Source organism: Castanea sativa, chromosome 4, assembly GCF_040712315.1.
Source record: "Castanea sativa cultivar Marrone di Chiusa Pesio chromosome 4, ASM4071231v1".
NCBI classification, from domain to species: Eukaryota; Viridiplantae; Streptophyta; class Magnoliopsida; order Fagales; family Fagaceae; genus Castanea; species Castanea sativa.
Genome location: NC_134016.1, coordinates 7,535,883 through 7,547,443, shown reverse-complemented (window position 1 = coordinate 7,547,443; position 11,561 = coordinate 7,535,883). Strand labels below are relative to the sequence as shown.

At 30.5% G+C, this 11,561-nt stretch overlaps 1 long non-coding RNA gene across 2 annotated transcripts; it reads right to left on the bottom strand.

The window, feature by feature from the left end:
• Positions 1-5,731: 5,731 nt before the first annotated feature.
• LOC142631024 (uncharacterized) lies at positions 5,732-9,929 on the bottom strand. Of its 2 annotated transcripts, none has more exons than XR_012843489.1 (4): positions 9,561-9,929; positions 7,273-7,357; positions 6,099-6,512; positions 5,732-5,957 (listed from the first exon to the last, which is right to left on the bottom strand). It is a non-coding gene; the product is annotated as an uncharacterized LOC142631024 (long non-coding RNA). The 2 variants fall into 2 exon arrangements; XR_012843490.1 differs by having other exon boundaries at positions 6,099-6,509.
• Between the last annotated feature and the right edge of the window lie 1,632 nt (positions 9,930-11,561).

Sequence of the window (11,561 nt, the reverse complement as noted above, 5' to 3'; positions counted from 1 at the left end):
TAACTTATAAATAAAAAAAAATCATTTGAAACATTTGTCCTTTCTAGACAGAATTCAGGCAAAATTTGCCAAACAGTACAATATTGGGAAAATTTTAGGCAGATGGCATGCGTTCAAAGTTTATTAGTTAGTTGGACTGTTTTTTGGAAATCGAGTACAGCAAAATCGACTTCCAGCCAAAATTCCAGCCAAAATCGAGTTTGCTATACTCGACTTCATTTTTTATCCATCTCAGAGCTAATTTTCGATAGGAAGTCGAGTATATTAAACTTAATTTTGGCAATTTTGGCTGGAAGTTGATTTTATTATACTCGATTTCCAAAAAAGAGTCCAACTAACTAATAAACTTTGAACGCATGCCATCTGCCTAAATTTTTTTCAGAATTATATTGTTTGGCAAATTTTGCCCAGAATTCATTGCGTAAATGACAGGATGGACAAAGCCAACACACTGAGAAAAGAAAAGAGACTAGATTTTGCATTTCGGAGCGGATTAAATCCGAGAACCAGCTCAAGTCTTTTGTGTACTGCCTAAAGTTAACCTTACTTGTAGTGGGTCATTGATATTGTCTTGTAACTAAATAAATAATTTATTTTTTATAAGAGGATATTTTATTAAATTATTTGTGGCTTCCACCACACCATACACATTAACGTGGCAATTGAGATGAGTCTCACTAGTCACCATCTCCAACGAAGCAAAGAAGAAATTAATATTAGTAAACGGGAAATGATAGGATAGACAAAGCCAACGCACTGAGAAAAAAAAAGAGACTAGATTTTGCATTTCGGAGCGGATTAAATCCGAGAACCAGCTCAAGTCTTTTGTGTACTGCCTAAAGTTAACCTTACTTGTAGTGGGGGCCAAAATGGCCAAATACCACAATTTTCAGAAATTTGTAGTAAAAAAACACTGTTTCAAAACTAAACAGGGAAATACCACTTTTATGTTACTCGAGTTTGGCAAACTCGAGTACCATTTGGAACTCGAGTTTAAGACACTCGAGTTCCTAGAAGTTTTGCCACCGTGGCATTGCTGAGGTGGAAATTGGGTGATTAAAAAAAATAATGTGGTACTCGAGCTTGGTATTCTCGAGTACCATGCAAAACAATACTCGAGTATGTTATGCTCAAGTACCTTTTATAAATAAAATGCTGTTTATTTTATTTCTACAGTACTCGAGCTCACCAAGCTCGAGTACCTTGTAACTTTTTTTTTTTTTGGGATTATCCACAAATAAACATTAACATAAAATGCTGCTTATTTTATTTCTATAGTACTCGAGCTCACTAAGCTCGAGTACCTTGTAACTTTTTTTTTTTTTTTTGGATTATCGACAAATAAACATAAACATAAAATGCTGTTTATCTTATTTCTACAGTACTTGAGCTCACCAAACTCGAGTACCTTGTAACTTTTTTTTTTTTTTTTTGGGATTATCGACAAATAAACATAAACATAAAATGCTGTTTATTTTATTTCTATAGTACCCCAGCTCACCAAGCTCGAGTACCTTGTAACTTTTCTTTTCTTTTCTTTTTTTGGGATTATCGACAAATAAGCATAAATATAAAAATACGTAGTTTTTTTTATGTTTTTATTTATTTAAATAGAAGCATTGTAAAATATAGAGATTTTCATTTCAAAATATGAATTTAATTTCTACATTAAGTAAAACTGTTCACTGTATTCTCATAAAAATTATTCACTGTTTTCTGCATAAACGATTTCTACCATTCTGCATAAAATTATTTTTTGTTCAGTATTATTTAAAAAATTGTTCGCTCTCTTTTCTGTGTAAATTATTTTCTGTTCCATATTTAAAAAATTGTTCGCTGTTTTCTCATAAAACACCTAGTGAAATCGTGTTTTCTAAATTTAAACGCCAAATCTAAATGTTTTTTCATGTTTGAATTTCACAATAATCGAATCTATTTTTCTGCATTGATAAAATCTGTTTCTACATTAATAAAATTTGCTCTCTGCACATCATGTTTACTGTATATTCGAATCTGCTTACAGCATTCGTAAAATCTTTTTTTTTTGCACTAAGTAAAATTGTTCACTGTTTTCTGCATAAACTATTTCTAGCATTCTGCATAAAATTATTTTCTCTTCAACATTGTTTAAAAAATTATTCACTCTCTTTTCTGCGTAAATTATTTTCTGTTCACTATTTTAAAATTGTTCATTGTTGTAAACACAAAATTTCCCAATTGTAGTAAACATGATGTGCAGAGAGCAAATTTTATTAATGTAGAAACAGATTTTATCAATGCAGAAAAATAGGTTCGATTATTGTGAAATTCAAACATGAAAAAGGATTCAGATTTGATGTTTAAATTTAGAAAACACGATTTCACTAGGTGTTTTAAGAGAAAATAGCGAACAATTTTTTAAGTAGTGAACAGAAAATAATTTACGCAAAAAAGAGAGTGAATAATTTTTTTAAATAATGCTAAACATAAAATATTTTTATTCAGAATCCTAGAAATAGTTTATGTAGAAAATAATGAAAAATTTTTATGAGAAAACAGTGAACAGTTTTACTTAATGTAGAAATTAAATTCATATTTTGAAATGAAAATCTCTATGTTTTACAATGCTTCTATTTAAATAAATAAAAACATAAAAAAGCTGCTTATTTTTATATTAATGCTTATTTGTCGATAATCCCAAAAAAAGAAAAGAAAAGAAAAGTTACAAGGTACTCGAGCTTAGTGAGCTGGGGAACTGTAGAAATAAAATAAATAGCATTTTATGTTTATGTTTATTTGTTGATAATCCCAAAAAAAAAAGTTACAAGGCACTTAAGCTTGGTGAGCTCGAGTACTGTAGAAATAAGATAAACAACATTTTATGTTTATGTTTATTTGTCGATACTCCAGGAAAAAAAAAGTTACAAGGTACTCGAGCTTAGTGAGCTTGAGTACTGTAGAAATAAAATAAGCAGCATTTTATGTTTATGTTTATTTGTCGATACTCCAGAAAAAAAAAAGTTACAAGGTACTCGAGCTTAGTGAGCTCGAGTACTGTAGAAATAAAATAAGCAGCATTTTATGTTTATGTTTATTTGTCGATACTCCAGAAAAAAAAAAGTTACAAGGTACTCGAGCTTGGTGAGCTCGAGTACTGTAGAAATAAAATAAGCAGCATTTTATGTTTATGTTTATTTGTCGATAATCCAAAAAAAAAAAAAAAGTTACAAGGTACTCGAGCTTGGTGAGCTCGAGTACCGTAGAAATAAAATAAACAGCATTTTATTTATAAAAGGTACTCGAGCATGACATACTCGAGTATTGTTTTGCATGGTACTCGAGTATACCAAGCTCGAGTACCACATTATTTTTTTTAATCGCCCAATTTCCACCTCAGCAGTGCCAGGGTGGCAAAACTTCTAGGAACTCAAGTGTCTTAAACTCGAGTTCCAAATGGTACTCGAGTTTGCCAAACTCGAGTACCATAAAAGTGGTATTTCCCTATTTAGTTCCAAAACAGTGTTTTTTTGCTACAAATTTCTGAAAATTGTGGTATTTGGCCATTTTGGCCTGTAGTGGGTCGTAGATATTGTCTTGTAACTAAAGAAATAATTTATTTTTTATAAGAGGATATTTTATTAAATCATTTGTGGCTTCAACCACACCATACACATTAACGTGGCAACTGAGATGAGTCTCACTAGTCACCATCTCCAACGAAGCAAAGAAGAAATTAAATTAGTAAAAGGGAAATGCTAACGAATGCCCTCAGGGCATTGGTTAATAATCTATTTAAAGAAAGTTTTTATTGGAAAAGAAAAAAGGGCAATTAATGTTTTGATAGCTTTTTTCATTTCCCATAAAAGTGATGTCAAAACTTTCCTAAAATGGATTTTTAACCGATGCCCTAAGGGAATTCATTAGCATGACCTTTAGTAAAACGTGGTGAGGCATTTGGTATTTTGGTCCCAATACAATGTAAAATGAGATCGACTTCAATTACTTTTTAGGAATTCATATATACTTGAGCCAATAGAGTAAGGTCAAAGCAGATGTAATGAAAATCCGATAACAAGTCTACATTTCAAAGTTTTACTTGGGAAACTTTCTAATAATTGCAATTCAATATTACTTAACCAAAGCACACGCTAAAGCATTCGCTTAGCATCTTACATGGGAAAACTTTATACTATACCTAAACCAACTGCCAACAACCTTGGCTTTAGAGATAAATGGGGAGAAAATGGACTTTTGCCCTTTTCAAAAAAACAATCCGGCATTTTTTCCTCTTTTCCAAAATAATTAAGGAAATGCTCCTCTTTTGAAACTTGATTTTTTCAAAATCAAGTTAAGCCCTATAGTGACGTTTTAAAGAGTCTATAGTGACATTTTTAAGGACCTATAGCGGCGTTTTGTAACTCGAGCTCCATGAAGTCGAGTTATATGTAAAAAAAGAAGAAGAAAAACTTGCATGTAACTTGATTTCATGGAAGTCAAGTTACAAAACGCCGCTATAGGTCTTTAAAACGTCACTATAGGCTCCTTAAAATGTTGCTATAGGGCTCCAGATTTTTTTTTTGAAATTCGATTTTGAGAAAATCGAGTTTCAAAAAAGGAGCATTTCTTTAATTAGTTTGGGAAATGGGGCATTTGCCCATTTTCGCCGAGATTAAATGTGACCTTACATTGATAAAATAGGGGCCGAGTTTAAGGGATACTTCACAACCAGTTTAGACTTATGGGTTATGTGTAGCTTGGTTTTCTGTTCAATTTGGTTTGAATCCGATCTGACTTGGAAGTATTACAGTTTTAAATGAGGTTTTTTTGTGAGGCTAGCTTAGTCCATGGGCACAAGCTAAGTGCTAGCATTGGAGATGGTATAAAAGTTGGTATTTTACTATTTATAAATCTACTTTATCTATTATACCAATTCACTTTACGATACATCCTATATCTTTTTTTTTTTTAGAAACAATACATCCTACATCCCAATTTTTATTTTTACATATAACATATTAAAATAATATAACTACACAATAAAATAATATAAAATCTAACTCAAACAATAGGGAAGAGAGAGAGAGAGAGAATATTTTTATATCAAAGAATTCTTTACACTACAAAAAAAGAGTCTACTAGCGAGGATAGAATACCCTCGCAAAAATTCAAATATCGTCGCAAAAGGTTATTAGCGAGGGCATATGGCCCTCGAAAGCCGTCGTATTTGCTCTTGTTGCTAAAAGAGATTTTGCGACCATACCTTCGCAAATAAATAATTTATGAGGGCAATCCACCGTCGCTACTGAACAAATCTGCCCTCACAAATATATTATCAAACGACGAGAAAAGTCGACGACTTATTTTTAGCGAGGGAAAACAGTCATCGTTAACAACTATTTGTGAGGACCTTTATACCCTCGCAATTAGTTATTTGTGAATTCCAAATTGACGACATACTTTTTAGAGACAAATAATAATGTCGTCACTAAAATTTATTTATAAGAGCTTTTAACCCCTCACAATTAGTTAGAAATAATAGTGACGACATTAAACTATCGCTTAAAATGTTTTTGTAAAGGGTTAAGTGGCATCGCTATTCTATAAATTGCGAGAAACTTTGTCGTCACTATAAAATTATTTATGACCAAATTTTTATGTCATCGATGATAATATTTTATATAATTTTTGAAATATTTTATTATTATTATTTTTTAACCATCATGTTAATTGTAATTATTAAAAATTGATCAATTGAAAGATAAAAATTCATATAAGTTCAAACTTTAAAATATAGTATATACAAAGAAATCTTAAAATTAAACCTTGTTTTAAACTTAAACAACTAGAATTACGACAAGATCTATACTAGTCTTCCTGCGAGTTACCCTCCAAGCTTCCTACGAGTTACCCTCCAAGTTGTTTTCAACCTCCCTCGTGTGATTGATTGAGTTGTCCTCTTCATCCCTACTAGTACCATCCTTAAAAAAAACAAAACAAAACAAAACTTTAAACATAATTCACTAGAATATTAGCTTTTATAAAAATAATAACAAATAATGGTTAAAGAAAGTGCAAGAGAGATAGAGAGAATTCATGACATGTATTTCATTTATACTCACCCTCTAATTTCCATCCATCCATTTATCCACCATCTTTTTCCAAAAGAGTGTAGGAATGAAAGAAGGACCATTCTTATAACGATCTTCTTTCTCTGTGTACTTCTTAAAAATAGGACTTTTAATGTGAAACATCCAATTAGAATAACATCGTTTCACCAATTCTACAAATTCTTTCTTCACTTCCTCATCTGGTTGCTTATGCTGAAAATGTTGAGCTCTATAGCAAGCATATAGAGTTTCAAGCTCAGATCTTGGGTATTCACTAAAAGTCGTCCAAGCTCCTTTCAGTCTTTGGTAAAAAAGAATAGTAATCTCTTGAGTAGCTTTTGGTGTGATGATTCTGCGTTTACTTTTACCTTCCCTTGCCATGTCTACCTTTTTTTTGTTGTGATAAGCCCTTGCCACGTCTACCTACTATTAGTTAGTATTAATATGATGAAAGTATATAATATAAATATGTATTTCCAATATGATTGTGTTAAAGACATGACCCACTAGTAAAAGATGATACTCTAGTATAAGATGATACTAGACCTTATCCTCAATCCAACAATACTTATTGCTACAATCAACACACAAATAATTGTTTTGCATATCTTTATTTATTGAATGTTTAAATGCATACTCAAGAAAATTTTCAACCCCTTTAATATATCTAGTAGAATGATACATCCAAAATTTATCAACTAACATTTTATCTACTCCCTATAAAGCATCATAATATATAACTAACAACAATAACGGTTGCTAACACATGTATAATTATGAACTCTTAAAAATAACTAGTATAGTTAACATTGGGTCTTGTAAAATAGAAATATCAAGAATTCGCATATTTGGCCACAAAATAGAAATATTAACACAACCTAAAGCAAATCTCAAGCCAAACAATTGAGATTGGGCATTTAAAACTCACATCAGAGAACTCTACAAAATTTCCACATTTAACATTCCTTATAGTGTTCCGAAAATTACCACAATATATATATTTTCAATAAGATACAAAAGTTTGTATTTGCCTGTATACGAGATAAAAAAAACACATATATAAATAAATAGCTTCAATCAATTTCAGTATAGATATATATAACTAATTACTTTATGGGTTTATTCTAAAAGAAAACATAGATAATAAATTGAACTTTGTATTTTATGCATAATATAAATGACCTACCCTTGCAAAATTCTTCCTAAGTCCACCAAAAACCAATGCGGCTTGATCCAAGTAGAGGGAAAAAAGGAACTCTTGTGTTAGAGCTCTGAAATTATAGAACATAACAAACAACTTTCATTATAATAAAACTTTGTCAATAATATTGGTAAATAAGGCAGGTCTGAGGATCTGAATTATATTACATGAAATCAAGTCAATCAAAGAAATTAAATTAACTTGCATTATCTACATTACTAATAAAAAATTCGTCTCTTTACTCAAAAAAAAAAAAAAAAAACTAATAAAAAATTCAAACAGGACAACAAATCATACATAGTCCTAAAACACAGAACAAAGGATAAGGATTTGTTTAGACTCAAACATGCATGTGGTATAACCTTATAGTAAGCAATCATCAAAGAAGAATAAGCACAATTTAACCCCCCAACCCACTCATATTTTATATGATAATGATATAAATCATATAATAGGTACATTCAAAACAGGATTGGCAAGGTAAAAACAGTAAAAAACCAATCTATAGAAAATTATTCATATATTTGTATGAGATATTGAATTGATATTTATTAATCTATAATTTTTTTTAGAAGCTATTGAAATAATATGAATCTAATACCTAGTTACTAGTTCATTTTTGTCTAAATTGAGAAGTATTGCAATGACAAGGCCATTAAACTAATTCACATAATAATTAATATAAAACTTTTAGTTTAGAAGGAATTGTGAGGGTTTAGATATTTGAAAACTTCAAGATTTACCATTTTAAGACACATAGCCCACCCCACCAAGGACGGACCCAAGATTTGAAGTTAGGGGGGGGCAAAGAATGTGTAAAAAACCAAATTTCAAATAAGTATCCATATAGTCAGTGGCAAAGTCAAAAATATTTTATAGGAGGCCAAGCCAGAGATAATAAAAAATTTTAACTTAAAAAAAATCAAGACAAAAAAATATTTTATTCTACAAAATTAATAAACAAGTCTATAAGAATGAGTGAATGGCTTAATTTAATTGCTCAAGCAAATACTATTATTATAGAAACACTATTATTAATTTAAAATATAGGAAAATTCTTCTTTTACATTGTACATATAATGTAAATTTATATTGTATACACACAAAAAAAATGGCAAATATTGTATACATTTGTAAAAAATATACAATATTTACCATTTCTTTACAAATATGTACAGTATTTATTACTTTTTGTATGTCTGTCATGTAAGTTTACATTGAGATTGCAATGTAGACATAAAAATTACATTGAATATAAAGCAAATTGATGATCACTCACAAGTTAACAATATAGCCACTAGTCCTCTACAGTACTACATAGTGATCTTATTTTGCTTGATTGAACTACACGTATCAACATATCAACCTATGTTCATCAATGAAAAATATCAATCAATAAAATAATAATATAATTAACAATCCTATTTTATATTACTATTTTATGAGTTACTATAGTTTTCCATCACTTTACCAAAACAAAGAGCAGCTGTCTTAAACTTAAAGTGAACACATTTGAATATACAAACAAAGAGAGGGATTCAAAGAGAGATAAATACAGCAGTGGAGCCGTAGAGGGCCTGGAGGCTAGATTTGTGCCGATCGTCGCTGGTTGGCTGGTCAAATCTTCAACTTAATGGAGCTCATTGCAGCAAGCGGCGATGAGAGAAGGATGGGATTGTTTGTTTGATATATATATATATATACACATATAAAAAGATGAGTTTTTTTCCCCAATTTTTATTAGGAGTCTTGAATCTCTTGATTTAAGAGTCCTAAATAGAAAAGATTTGGGTTTATTTTTTCTATTTATCCCTTTGTGATTGTTTGAATTTATTAAAGTTATTTTGTTGCTTATTTTGGAGGAGCTATGGGTCAAAAACTCAATGATGGCCAAATTTTATTTTTGATTCTGGGTTCTTTATATCAAAATTTTCTCTTTGGATTGAAAGTGTGAAACTATTTGAGGTCTGAAGTTATTTTTTTCCAAAATTCTAGGGGGGCCGGTAAGTAAATCACTCTTAATTTTAAGATAATTTTTGGCTTTGATTTTATTTTTTCACATAAGGACAGGGGGACCCGGGCCCCCTACTAGGTCCATCCCTGCACCCCACATACAGATGGCATCTCAAATAGACAACACCCAAGGGAACTTATATATCTAAATATGAATTGAAACAAAACACCTAGCATTGCATTTTAAGAACTACGACTAAGTCAACCAATACATGGGTTATGGGTATCATTTAAAGAATTGAGAGGGTTAGCAAATGTACCTACACCGTGTTTGATAGCAGCATAGACAACAACAAAGCTCTCAAGGTGGCGTGGTTGGCCTCTTTGCAGCAATAGTTGGAAATTCTGCAGATCCGTACAGTAATGGTAGCTAGTTGGGAGTTTGTATTTGGAGAGTTGGGGTTTGTGGTTTATGCAGGAAAGGTGTTTAAGTTTGGGTTTGAATGGGGATTTTGGGTTTGGTTAGAGAGAGAGGCATTTGAGGGAGAGGCATTTGTGTTTGGAGATTTGGGATTTAGGGCTTGGTTAGAGAAGGAGAGGCGTTTGAGGGAGATTTTTTTTTTCTTTTTTTTTTTGTCAAGTAAAGGTTTTTTTTTAGTGAGATGGAGAGACCTGGCGGGGGATTGGAAAAAATTGGGCGCCTTTTTTTTTTTTTTTTTTTTTTTTTTTGTGGGGGGGTGGGGGGGGGGGGGGGGGGGAGATAGGGTTTTTCTTTTTTGTTTTTTAGGTAAAAACGATATTGGGGCGGGGGGATTTATTTAAAATAATAAAAAAAAAATTGTGTAAGTGAATTTAATTTACGGAAATTTAATCTCAATATTTAAAAAATAAAAAATAAAATTTGTATATATTTTTTTGGCAAAACTACCTCTCTTTGGTAGTTGTTACTTTGAAATTTTGGGATTTGGAAAAGCTACACTTCACCCCAAATTTTAAAGAGAAAAAACATTTTTCACCATTGACATTTGATTTACCAATTTTATTAAATTAATATTAAAAATATTGTGCACTAAACCGCCACTATAAGTAATAGAATTGTCACTGAAACATTTATATTGCGACGGTTTTTAATACCACCGCGTAGAGGGCCACAAAATATAACTCATTTCTTCGATCAATAACAATGAATTAAAACAACTTTTTACTAAGCATTTTCTCACACAATCATGCACTCAAAAAAAAACTCCAGCCACAACCAATACTTTATTATTGAATTTATATTTTGAAAATCCAACCATTGGATTACATGTTCTATATGTTCTTAACATGCATGCCAATCAGATGTAATTTACCATTTGATCTTTAAACTCATCTTTTATACGCTATTTTAAACTACAAAAACTTGAATTTAGACAATTGATTGATGACATGGTTATTAATCTTTGATCACCTTAAAATTTTGGAAGTATGAAAAATATATGAAGATAATGTAATCTAATGGTAGATGTGTCAAAATTCAAATCAGATTAAGAAATATAGGGTTGGATTCAAGTTACACTTAATATAACTCTAAAAAATGTTACACCAACCAATAACTTATTATTGAATTTATATTTCGAAAATCTAACCGTTGGATTACATATTCTATATGGTCTTAACATGCATGCTAATTTTCATGCCAATCAAGTGTAATTTACCATTTAATCTTTAAACGCATCTTTAATGCGTTATTTTAAACTATAAAAACTAGAATTTAAACAATTGATTGATGACATGACTATTAATCTTTGATCCCCTTGAAAGTTTGTAATCATGGCAAATATATGAAGAGAATGTAATCTAACGGTAGATTTGTCAAAATTCATATTGAATTAAGAAATATAAGATTAGGTTCAAGTTACACTAAATGTAACTCTAAAAAATGTTACACCAACCAATAACTTATTATTGAATTCATTTTTTGAAAATCAAACCGTTGGATTACATGTTCTATATGTTCTTAACATGCATGCCAATTTTCATGTCAATCGGATGTAATTTACTATTTGATCTTTAAACTCATATTTTATGCATTATTTTAAACCACTAAAACTTGAATCTAGACAATTGATTGATGAGATGACTATTAATCTTTGATCACCTTGAAATTTTGTAAGCATGAAAAATATATGAAGATAATATAATCTAACGGTAGATTTGTCAAAATTCACATCGAATTAAGAAATATAGGGTTGGGTTCGAGTTACACCTAACGTAACTCTAAAAAATGTTACACCACCCAATAACTTACTATTGAATTCATATTTTGAAAATCCAACTGT